Source organism: Carassius carassius, chromosome 8 (assembly GCF_963082965.1).
Source record: "Carassius carassius chromosome 8, fCarCar2.1, whole genome shotgun sequence".
In the NCBI taxonomy this organism is placed as follows: Eukaryota; Metazoa; Chordata; class Actinopteri; order Cypriniformes; family Cyprinidae; genus Carassius; species Carassius carassius.
Genome location: NC_081762.1, coordinates 3,187,974 through 3,199,876, shown reverse-complemented (window position 1 = coordinate 3,199,876; position 11,903 = coordinate 3,187,974).

The following is an 11,903-nucleotide window of genomic DNA, read 5'->3' as shown; positions in this document are numbered from 1 at the left end:
GCTTTGATCATAGAATCAACTGACCCTTTGCAAAAAACCCGCCCTCCTTAAAGGGTTAGTTCACCCAGATTGCAAAATTATGTAATTAATAACTTACCCTCATGTTGTTTCAAACCCGTAAGACCTCCATTCATCTTCAGAACACAGTTTAAGATATTTTAGATTTAGTCCGAGAGCTCTCAGTCCCTCCATTGAAGCTGTGTGTACGGTCTACTGTCCATGTCCAGAAAGGTAAGAAAAACATCATCAAAGTAGTCCATGTGACATCAGAGAGTCAGTTAGAATATTTTGAAGCATCGAAAATACATTTTGGTCCAAAAATAGCAAAAACTATGACTTTATTCAGCATTGTCTTCTCTTCTGTGTCTGTTGTGTGAGAGAGTTCAAAACAAATCAGCTGGATATCCGGTTCGCGAACGAATCATTCAGTTCACCAAATCGAACTGAATCGTTTTAAACGGTTCGCATCTCTAATACGCATTAATCCACAAATGACTTAAGCTGTTAACTTTTTTAATGTGGCTGACACTCCCTCTGAGTTCAAACAAACCAATATCCCGGAGTAATTCATTTACTCAAACAGTACACTGACTGAACTGCTGTGAAGAGAGAACTGAAGATGAACACCGAGCCGAGCCAGATAAGAAGAACCGAGGAGCTGATGATACTGCGCATGTGTGATTCAGCGTGAAGCAGAACGACACACAGAGCATCTGAGCCGAAATGATTCTTTTGGTGATTGATTCTGAACTGATTCTGTGCTAATGTTATGAGCCCAGGTAAACCGAAGGCTTGAATCAAGGGCAATCATTGCAAATGACGCCATTACGTCGAGCGCAAAAGAACCGGTGAACCGTTTTCTTCAACCGGTTTATTGAATCAAACTGTCCGAAAGAACTACTGGTGATCCGAAAACCGATGCAACCGGTTCTTCACTCGTGAACGAGTCAGTCTTTTGTTTGTTATCTGGCTCGGCTCTGGGTTCATCTTCAGTTCTCTCTTCACAGCAGTTCAGTCAGTGTACTGTTTGAGTAAATGAATTACTCCGGGATATTGGTTTGTTTGAACTCAGAGGGAGTGTCAGCCACATTAAAAAAGTTAACAGCTTAAGTCGTTTGTGGATTAATGCGTATTAGAGATGCAAACTGTTTAAAACGATTCAGTTCGATTTGGTGAACTGAATGATTCGTTCGCGATACGGATATCCAGACTGTTTTGTTTTGAACTCTTTCACAACAGACACGGAAGAGAAGACAATGCTGAATGAAGTTGTTGTTTTTGCTATTTTTGGACCAAAATGTATTTTCGATGCTTCAAAAAATTCTAACTGACCCTCTGATGTCACATGGACTACTTTGATGATGTTTTTCTTACCTTTCTGGACATGGACAGTAGACCGTACACACAGCTTCAATGGAGGGACTGAGAGCTCTCGGACTAAATCTAAAATATCTTAAACTGTGTTCCAAAGATAATCGGAGGTCTTACGGGTTTGGAACAACATGAGGGTAAGTTATTAATTACATAATTTTGCTATCTGGGTGAACTAACCCTTTAAATACTGTTGCTCTGTCTGACAAGCCATGCTGCTCTCACAGTACACACCTTGTTCTCACACAGGGAAAAATACATCATGGACCAAAGAGGAAACTGACAACACAGAGACAGAAGAAGACAGAGAAGGTCACTTCTGGTATGAAACAAGTTTTCAGTTTTCAAATTTGGCCCTTTTTTTTTTTAAAGAAATTCAAACAATAAATATTGTTTTGTGCTGTTTTAATGTGTTACAGATCAATGTAGTGCCTCAGTTCAAGCAGCACACATGAACCGATTGATTCATATTTATTTGAAGCACAAAATAAAAGATGTCACGCATCTTTATACAACATTTTTCAAGTTTAAGTCCAGCGAAGTTAATCTACTCTCCTGTCTACCGTATTTTCTGCACCATAAGGCGCACCGGATTATAAGGCGCAGTCTCAAAACAGTGAGTTTAGTTGAACTTTATTCTACTATTTAACAATACACTCACATTATTTTTTAATCAATCTTCTCCCACAGATCCATCAAAGTCCTCTTCTGTGTCTGAATTGAACAGCTGGGCAACAGCTTTTGAACAGCTTTCTTCATCAAACATGCCGGGTTCCCTCTCATCATGGTTGATCGCTGTCAGCGTACGTAGTACACTACGGTGGAGTGATTGGGAAATGAGTAGGGATGGGTATCGAAAACCGGTTCCATTTTAGAACCGGTTCCAAATTTCCAAGAACCGGGTATTCGATAAGACGCGTGCATTCCGATTCTGCTTAACGATTCCAGCGTTTGAGTTCCAATTTGATTAAAAATTATTTGGTGCAGGAACGGAACGAATTTGCGCCCTGTTTGTGTGCAGCGTGCATGACGCACAAGCGCGTGCACAGAGAGCAGCGGTCGCGCTGCGGCTTCCCGGTTTGTGTCCGTTCTTGGACTGTTCCTTGTATTTCCACTGTAGAAAAGGTTGTTCAGAGTCGAAACTGACTTCTTTCATATTTGTCGACCAATATACAGAAAACTACATCAGTATATCATCATAAACACAGCCGTTTTCGTCTTACGTGAACATAAACAGATGAGAAAGAAAACACACATGTGCAGTATTTTTGTTTAAAGAGACAACAGCCTAATAATCGCGCTGCCTGTCATTAATGTTAATCAAAGAACAAAAGAAAACCATTCACTGATCTTGACTGAATATATTTAATAACTTTAATTGATTCATCTTTATTTTATTTATAAAAAGAAAACAATGCAGTGTTTTTAAACTTTTAATTACAGTTTCTGCACCTGAAACTTTTTTTAGTTGTATTTATTTATGATATTGCTTTTTGATTTGTTTGTTCCTATCTTATTACTGACTGTTTACTTGTCTTTAACACTTTAATATTTGAAATTTATATTAATCTAGTTGTTTTTGCTATTAAAGCACAGGCAAAATTCCTCTTGCTGTGTTTTGTAGGCTGCTGATTTTTGCTCATGTTATTCAGCTGCAACAGAATGCTTTGTAAAAAGACAGAATAGATGTTTGACATCTAAATGTCTGACTTAATTTTTTTTTTTAATATTGGATTTTTTATCTTATTGGAATCTTAACTAGGAATCGACAAGAATCGGAATCAATAAGCAGAATCAGAATCCAAATCGATAAAAATTCAAATGATACCCAACCCTAGAAATGAGCGACACCTGCTCCACTCACCGGTCTCGAGTCCCACGGAGGAGATCGGAGGGATACAAAAGAGGAGCGACGAGTGAAGAGTGAAGGACGAGAGAGGACGGGGCCTGGACTTTATTTTGTGTTTGTGCGTGACAGTCGTCTGCGAGGGGCTGGCACGATGTTTTGTCTTTATTTTATTATTAAAGCTTTGTTTGATTGTCCGCCGGTTCCCGCCTCCTCCTTCCTGAGATTGTGAAGTTTTTATGCCGTTACAGTAATATTGTGACTTTATTAAACGATCCTCTATGAAAATACAGTTTCACAGTGTTATCAATATACTTTCAGGGAGGAACTTGTCAGCAAATCTACTTCACAGCACATCAGTGAAAGCAGTTGACAGTTACAGACGGGTGTGTTGGATCAGGGTCAGTTCTGAATTCTGCAGTTAGGTAGATCTCCAGGAACAGGATTGTACAGCCCTGTTATATTGGTAATGTATGATGAATTTTGTTTTTATTGAAGGTTTCCTGGGATGACCGTTGAAGAGATCAGCACATCAGATGTTGGCCTGGACAGCTGTACCTACAGTCCACCACACTGACTTCTTTGTATGGATAGCTGATTATGTTCTGTGAAGGTATTATTATAGCAAACCTGATCACCTGTGACAGTAGAAATGTTGTAATGAATAGTCACACATGCATATTTGTAAATTGAAACTCACAGATCATTTTTATAGTACTAACAATAAATTTTTTTTTAACTAATTCTCTCCAGCAAACACAACACAACAGTTACACCATTTCATATTCTGAGGTGCACAAATCCTATTCTACAAATAAGAGAATGACAGTATAGACCCTTTGCACGTGACGTCACCCTCTACTCGCGCGAATTGTGAACGCCATGACGGATGGCAGAAGAGCTTTGCTGTAGGACGGACGGCAAGCCAAACGAGTACGAGTTCGTGTTCGTTCGTGTAATAAAATGTTTTTTTCTTTTTTTTTTTACTTGTTAGCACAATGCAGTGTTAATGATCAAACTGTGTATTTACAATGTTAAAGTGGCTGACAACAATAAATATTCTTATTAGGAATAAAACTGCATCGTTTTTTAACTGTGCAGAGCAGTAACGTTAGCTGAATAGTTAGGCCTACTACGCTACTGTAATTTTAATATTGGTCATTGTGGTGGTACTTGGACAGCCAAATATTTTCTGAGGTGGTACTTGGTATAAAACGTTATAGATCAACTGCTTTAGAAAGTTGCATTGGCACACCCAGTGAACAACGGTAACTTAAGTGGGTAGCCACGATCGACCAGGTCCTCTAAAAACAGGTTACGTTACCTTACAAAGAACTGGTAAACATCCAGACTTTTAAAAGCTTTGACATCAGCACCAGTGTATGGGGATACCCCGTTTAGCACATAGTGGTACAGATTGTGTGGAATGAAGTCGGGTAGACTCTGCGATTTAATGAGGTCCGTGAAAACAGAGGAAAAAGGTAAGGATCGGTATCCAATCCTACGATCTCCAAGTTCTCCAAATACCGTTCTTTTGTGAGCACCTACCAGATGCCCTACCTCGACCGATAACGGCATGACAGCTTGTTCAATAGAAGAAGCCATAAAGTTTAGTGTTATTTATTTTAAACTGATTGAAACTTCCCGCTCGTCCACTACTATTTAGCTTGTGCTTCCGGTGATTCTGCCGTCCGTCATGGCGTCGTCACGTGGTCGTAGTCACGTGTTTGCAAAGGGTCTATACAAGTGCTCAGTTTAGCCCCTTTCACACTGAGATTGTAGATAATACACGGGTAATGTGTCCTGGCAATTGTTTCCGGATCGTTAGATCTTGGTTCATTCACACTGCCAGTGATTTTCCAGAATCTGTGTGTGCGTTCACACACAAACCATAAAGATCCCATAAAGACACATGACATTACGATGTGACGTGTTTTGTTTCACTTAAGCTGGTGAACGATGTCAGCTTCAGAACGGATATTGAGGAACTAACTGATCTCTGCTTCATTACAGTTTGCACATATTTTTTCGTCACAAACATTGATCTGCCTTTTTTTTGGGACCACTGTGCATTGTGAAAGGGGCTTTAGTCTAGCACACTACACATAAGTTATTTATTTACTATTATTATTATTTTATTTTTTGACAAATTAGAGCAAATTGAAAGGAAATTAACTTAATAGAAAAGGTAAGTGCTTTTGGAAAATGGCTGAAGACTCAGCTGCTCAAATTAATAAAGGCAGGTCATTCTACCATGATCTTATCTACAAATACTACTATTCTCATAAAGTCTGTAAATATGTCCAGTTCTAATAAACACATTTCAGGAAAAAAATATTCAATAATATGAGCAAAATGAAATGCAGCCCTGCATAAATCTGGTATAACTGAGCCTGAGAATAGGACTTATAGGATTTATAATTGGATTTATGCACCTGTAGTGAAGATTTTGAGAAGGTTTTGTTGTGTTTGTGAGAGAGAAAGAAACAAAATACAAGCTTCCAACTCCAAAAACATTTTCTTGATGATTTATTGAAATATTTTCTACAAATACAAATTCCAATGTCACAAGTGCTCAATTGTGTTATAATAATGTACAAAGTGTCTCGATTGTACAGTAGATGTACTGTAAGCAAATATAACAAAGGGACATTAACAACTGAATATTCAGGGGATGCAAACTTGTCACCTTTAAGTAAAAATTGACATTTTGAATCCAAAAATCATTTGCATGTTTTTAAAAGCGAATAAGTTAAATAGCACATGCTAAATAACACAAGGCATTTTTTGTTTACATTTTATATATGTAATAAAAATAAATTAAATACATGTTTTACATCAAATGTTGCCATTTTACATGAAAATATACAAAATATAATATTTTTAAGGTACATGATAAAAAAATGACCCCCAAACTTTAGAGAATTTAATCATGGAGTCATAGGACATATATATAAAAAAATACACTAAAAATTTACTTTATTGTCTAATTGTGGCCTACATGATCAAACCTGACCTGATTAGGTCACATCCCTGATATTACAAACAACTCAAGTTTTGATAACAAATGAAAACTGATTGATCTACTATGTACTTCTGTATTCTTTATAAATCATCATCTCACTCATGTCTTTTATTTTGTGGAACACAAAAGCAAAGAGTCACAGCCTCAGTCACCATTATTTTTATATATAAATATATATATATATATATATATATATATATATATATATATATATAATATTTTTAGAAAAGCAATGATAGTGAAAGTTCTTCTTTTGTGACCCACTGAAAATAAGTCAAACACATTTGGTCATTTTTTTTTTATTCAGTGAATATAGCTTTTAATTTGTTACTTGACAATTTATATTAGCCTATAATATACTTTATACCTATTTGTGTGTGTATTTGTGTGTAAAAGGATTTTCTTTGTTAGACTTTGTTTTCTTTTGTTAGAAGGTTTGTGCTCTACACATGTATTTGTAACTGTGTATAAACTGTATTGTATAACTAATAAAGAAATTGTGACTGAATGTGATGTGTTTAATAAAGTTTTACTTACACAGGCTAATCTATTTAGTAGTAAGTAGGCTATGTGAGATTTTTAAAACAAGCAGAAAATGTTAATAGTAATAGTTTTACCCAAATGAAATCAACGTCGTTTCAACGTTAGGTAAGCAAACCAATTAGATCGATTTTATGTTGAAAACGTATTGATTCTCTGACATCATTTCAACTAACTGAAAATCAATGTCCATTTGTTAGGTAAGGCAACCAATTGCGTCGATTTTCCGTTAGTTTTGAATGGCGTGCCGGACGTCAGATCAACGTGAACCCCATGAGCAAAACGAGGTTGGATCGACGTTGGAGATCAACTGATTCAAATGATTCGCGATCCCCAAACTGAATCAAATGATTCGCGAACCCGCTTTGAACTCCCGAACTGACTCAAATGATTCGCGAACCCGCTACGAACTCCCGAACTGACTCAAATGATTCGCGAACCCGCTACGAACTCCCGAACTGATTCAAATGATTCGCGATCCCCAAACTGACTCAAATGATTCGCGAAGCCACTCTGAACTCCCGAACTGACTCAAATGATTCGCGAACCCGCTCTGAACTCCCGAACTGACTCAAATGATTCGCGAACCCGCTCTGAAATCCCGAACTGACTCAAATGATTCACGAACCCGGTTTGAACTCCCGAACTGACTCAAATGATTCGCGAACCCGCTACGAACTCTCGAACTGATTCAAATGATTCGCGATCGGACTTTGAACTCCCGAACTGACTCGAATGATTCGCGATCCCCAAACTGACTCAAATGATTCGCGATCCTGCTCCGAACTCCCAAACTGACTCAAATTATTCGCGAAACCGCTTTGAACTCCCGAACTGACTCAAATGATTCGCGATCCTGCTCCGAACTCCCGAACTGACTCAAATGATTCGCGAACTCCCGAACTGACTCAAATGATTCGTGAACCCGCTTTGAACTCCCGAACTGACTCAAATGATTCAGGAACCCGCTACGAACTCTCGAACTGATTCAAACGATTCGCGATCCCACTTTGAACTCCCGAACTGACTCAAATGATTCGCGAACCCGCTCCGAACTCCCGAACTGATTAAAATGATTTGCGATCCCCAAACTGACTCAAATGATTTGCGATCCCACTATGAACTCCCAAACTGGTTCAAATGATTTACACTCCATACTCCGAACTCCCAAAATGACTCAAATGATTTGCAAACCCGCTTTGAACTCCCAAACTGACTCAAATGATTCACAATCCTAAATTCCCATCCAAATCAAATGACACAGCCAGCCTATTGGCTTGGTTCTCTAATTTCATAACATTTACTGAAATTAAGAAAAGTATGTTGTTAACAAATAAAATATCAATATTTCCATTGCGAACTGCTTTCCACGTTGAAACATCCACGAACATAACCAGGTGAGCAGATCACTCGCTCACTATTTGATTGCTCTAGTCTTTATCCACTCATCATCATCATCCACCAATCAGAACACACGAGAACTCTTTGACCACAGCTGCTGTGCTTCAAAAGCTCTTGCAGCAGCTCAACACTGGTTCTCTCTGAGGTGGTCGGATCACATCAGATTGTGCTTAATCTTGCAGATCATGACTTATATCTACTCTTCCTCTCCCTGCAGTTTGGTAATATAAAGATTCCTCGTTTGATCTCCCACCTCTTCTGTGGGTTTTATTGTTCTGGGTCTGAATTTGGGCTCCTGGGGTCTCAAAAAAATTTCATTTTCAATCTCCTAGATGAACGTTTTGACAACATAGGGTAATGTGGGACACTTTTAGCCATTATAACTTGTGCGTCGTATTTCCATATGAAGCCAAAATTCATTATGAAATCCCCAAGATGTTCCTAAATCAGAAGACATTTTTCCGAAATTGTAATTAAAGGGGAATCTGCAGATATATTAGTGCTCCTTGTGCCAAATCGTTTAAGGATTTGTGGATTTTCTAATGTGGGACAGCTCATACTCAAATCTGGGACACTATATTTTGGCTTATAAATAGTCAAAAATAAAAATTTTACAAAGTAAACTTCACATTTAACACTAATAGTTAAATGTGCAAACCCATGTTTGCTTAATTAATTTAGTAGGCCTACAGTGTGTTTATTGTCTTATATAGTAACCTATATGTTAATTTATGGAATGTTAAATACAATTTTATGACATAAATCTTATATTATTTAAAACAATGTAATATTTTATTATTTACAACAATAATAATAACATGTAATGAAGTCAAAAATTTAAAATTGAACTTAATAAAGAGCGAAATACAACTATTTGTGAAAAGATGTAAAAATTTTGATCATGGAATGCCTTTAAAACTGTTATTAAACTTCTAATATAATTTTTTTTTTCTTTTTCTTTTTTCAACAGGCCAAACTCACACATAAACGAGGACTGACACGAACACTTAAATTCTTTAGACCCCCGGCGTATGTGGCAAGGCATACAAACTATCACTGAATACACTGTGGCTCCCTCCAGCTCTGCCTCTCTCCCTGACAAGGGAGATAATAAGTAGGTCTCCCTCAAAGCTGAGCATCCACCCAGTGAACTGCCTCTCACACTCCCCACCTCTGATGTTTACTCCACTCTGTGTAAGGTGAATGTGCGGAGCAGCTAGCTGAGGTCTTCACAGACATATTCAATCTGTCCCTGGCCCAGGCAACTGTCCCCACTAGTTTCAAAACCTCCACCATCATGCCAGTAACGAAGCATTACACTGCCTCAGCCCTTAACGACTTCTGTCCTGTCGCACTCACCCCCATCATTGCCAAGTGCTTTGAGAGGCTGGTTGTAACCCATTTAAAATCCCACTATAATCCCCTCCAAGCAGATCTCCAAGCTCAGCCAGCTTGGAATCAGTACATCCCTCTGCAACTGGATTCTAGATTTTCTGAGTTAGATAAGTTAGATAACCTCTCCTCCTCCATCATCACCCTGAACACCGGCGTGCCACAGGGCTGCATACTGAGCCCTCTCCTGTACTCCCTATTCGCCCATGAATGCGTTCCTGTTTATGGCTCCAACACCATAATCAAATGTGCAGATGACACCACGGTGGTAGGTGATCATGAGTCAGCCTACAGGGATGAGGTGCAGCACCTGGCTGTGTGGTGTGCCACCAACAATCTGGAGCTAAACAACCAGAGGACAAAGGAGATCATTGTGGACTTCAGACAGACTAGGAGTCATGCACACACACCCATCTACATAAACGGAGCTGTAGTGGAGCGTGTGTCGAGTTTCAAGTTCCTTGGCATCCACATCTGATGACCTCACCTGCATGGTCCCATAATACCTCCACCCTGGTCAAAAAGGCACAGCAGCGCCTTTACTTCTTACGGAGCCTTAAGAAAGTTCACCCGAGTCCCAGGATCCTTGTGGAATTCTACCACTGTACCATTGAGAGCATACTCACAAACTGCATCTCAGTGTGGTACAGCAATGCTCTGCATCTGAACGCAAAGCAATCCAGCTGGTGGTGAAAACTGCTCAACGGATCACCGGCACCCAGTTAACCTCCATCAAGAACATTTATCACAAGCGCTGTCTGGGCAGGGCAAGAAACATCATCAAGGATGCCTCTCACCCTAACCATGGACTCTTTACCCTCCTTCCAATCCGGCAGGCGTTACAGGAGCCTAAACTCTCACAATAGTAGACTCAGGAAGAGCTTCTTGCCGAGGATGTGACACTTCTGAACTCCATACCACCAATCTGACCTGCACCTGCTCTCTTACTGCACTGGTCACAGTACTTTACATTCATGTATTTGCACTACTCATATTTTGCACAGACTGTACATTGTTCAAACTATTAAACTGTAAACTGTCTAACGTTGTTACTGTACAAAGCACAGTAAACAATTTCTATAATAAATATTATTGCACTACTGATATTTTGCATAGAATACATTGTTTAACAATACTATTGTACACTCATCCAACTGTAATCATAACCACTGTTCTAACGTTGCTGCTGTTCATAATGTGTATATATAATCCTACATTGCATTTATATTCTGTATATACTCTGCTGAATACTGTATATAGCAACTCCACTGTACATTCTGTAAATCATAGCTTAACTTACTCTGCACTTATATGTACTGTATATAAAACACTATATTCTTGCACTTCTGGTTAGACTTTAACTGCAGTTCATTAGCTCTGTACTTGTACATATTGACAATAAAGTTGAATCTAATCTAATAATAAATTTTTAGAACTACGTGAAAGGGGTTTATATTAAATGAACTGTAAACAGGCTCCTGAAAAGCAGAGTGTTAATAAGTAATTGAACTATATCTGAGCATCAGTGTGTCTGTGTTTATGTTTGACACAGTGTTTTTGTTTTGACATCACAGAAGAGCTAACTGGATTGAACCAGGAAAACTTATGCATGTTTGGTATTTTGCAGACTGACTGAGAATAAAACTGCAAAGACATTAATCACCTATATGTGCTAACATACACAGAATGAGAGTAATAAATATTTATAAATTATTGGGATTTTGGAGTAAAAAAAAAAAAACTCCCAGTTTAGTGCCTGTAGTGTCTTCAATATTTTTTATGTCTCTGACAAGGTTGAAAAAGCAAACTAAAAAGTAAATTGGTATTTCTGACAGAGAATATCTGCTAAAGTGCTAGAAAAATAATATAAAAAAACATATAACACAACATATGACTTTTAATTCTCTATTTAATAAAAAAACGAATGTGTTATATATATATATATATATATATATATATATATATATATATATATATATATATATATATATATATATATATATATATATATATATATATATAAATGTAAATAAATAAATGTTTGAATTTAGCAGATGCTTTCATCCAAAGCGACTTACACTTACAGACTTACAGTGCATTCAGGCTAACAGTTCTAACCTAACACACACACACACACACACACACACACACACACACACACACACACACACACAGGGGTGTTTTTGTGAAAAGTGGGGACATCCCATAGGCGTAATGGTTTTTATACTGTACAAACTGTATATTCTATGGCCCTACACCTAACCCTGACCCTCACAGGAAACTTTGTCATTATACAGAGTTGTGTCCTGATATGTTACAAAAACAAGA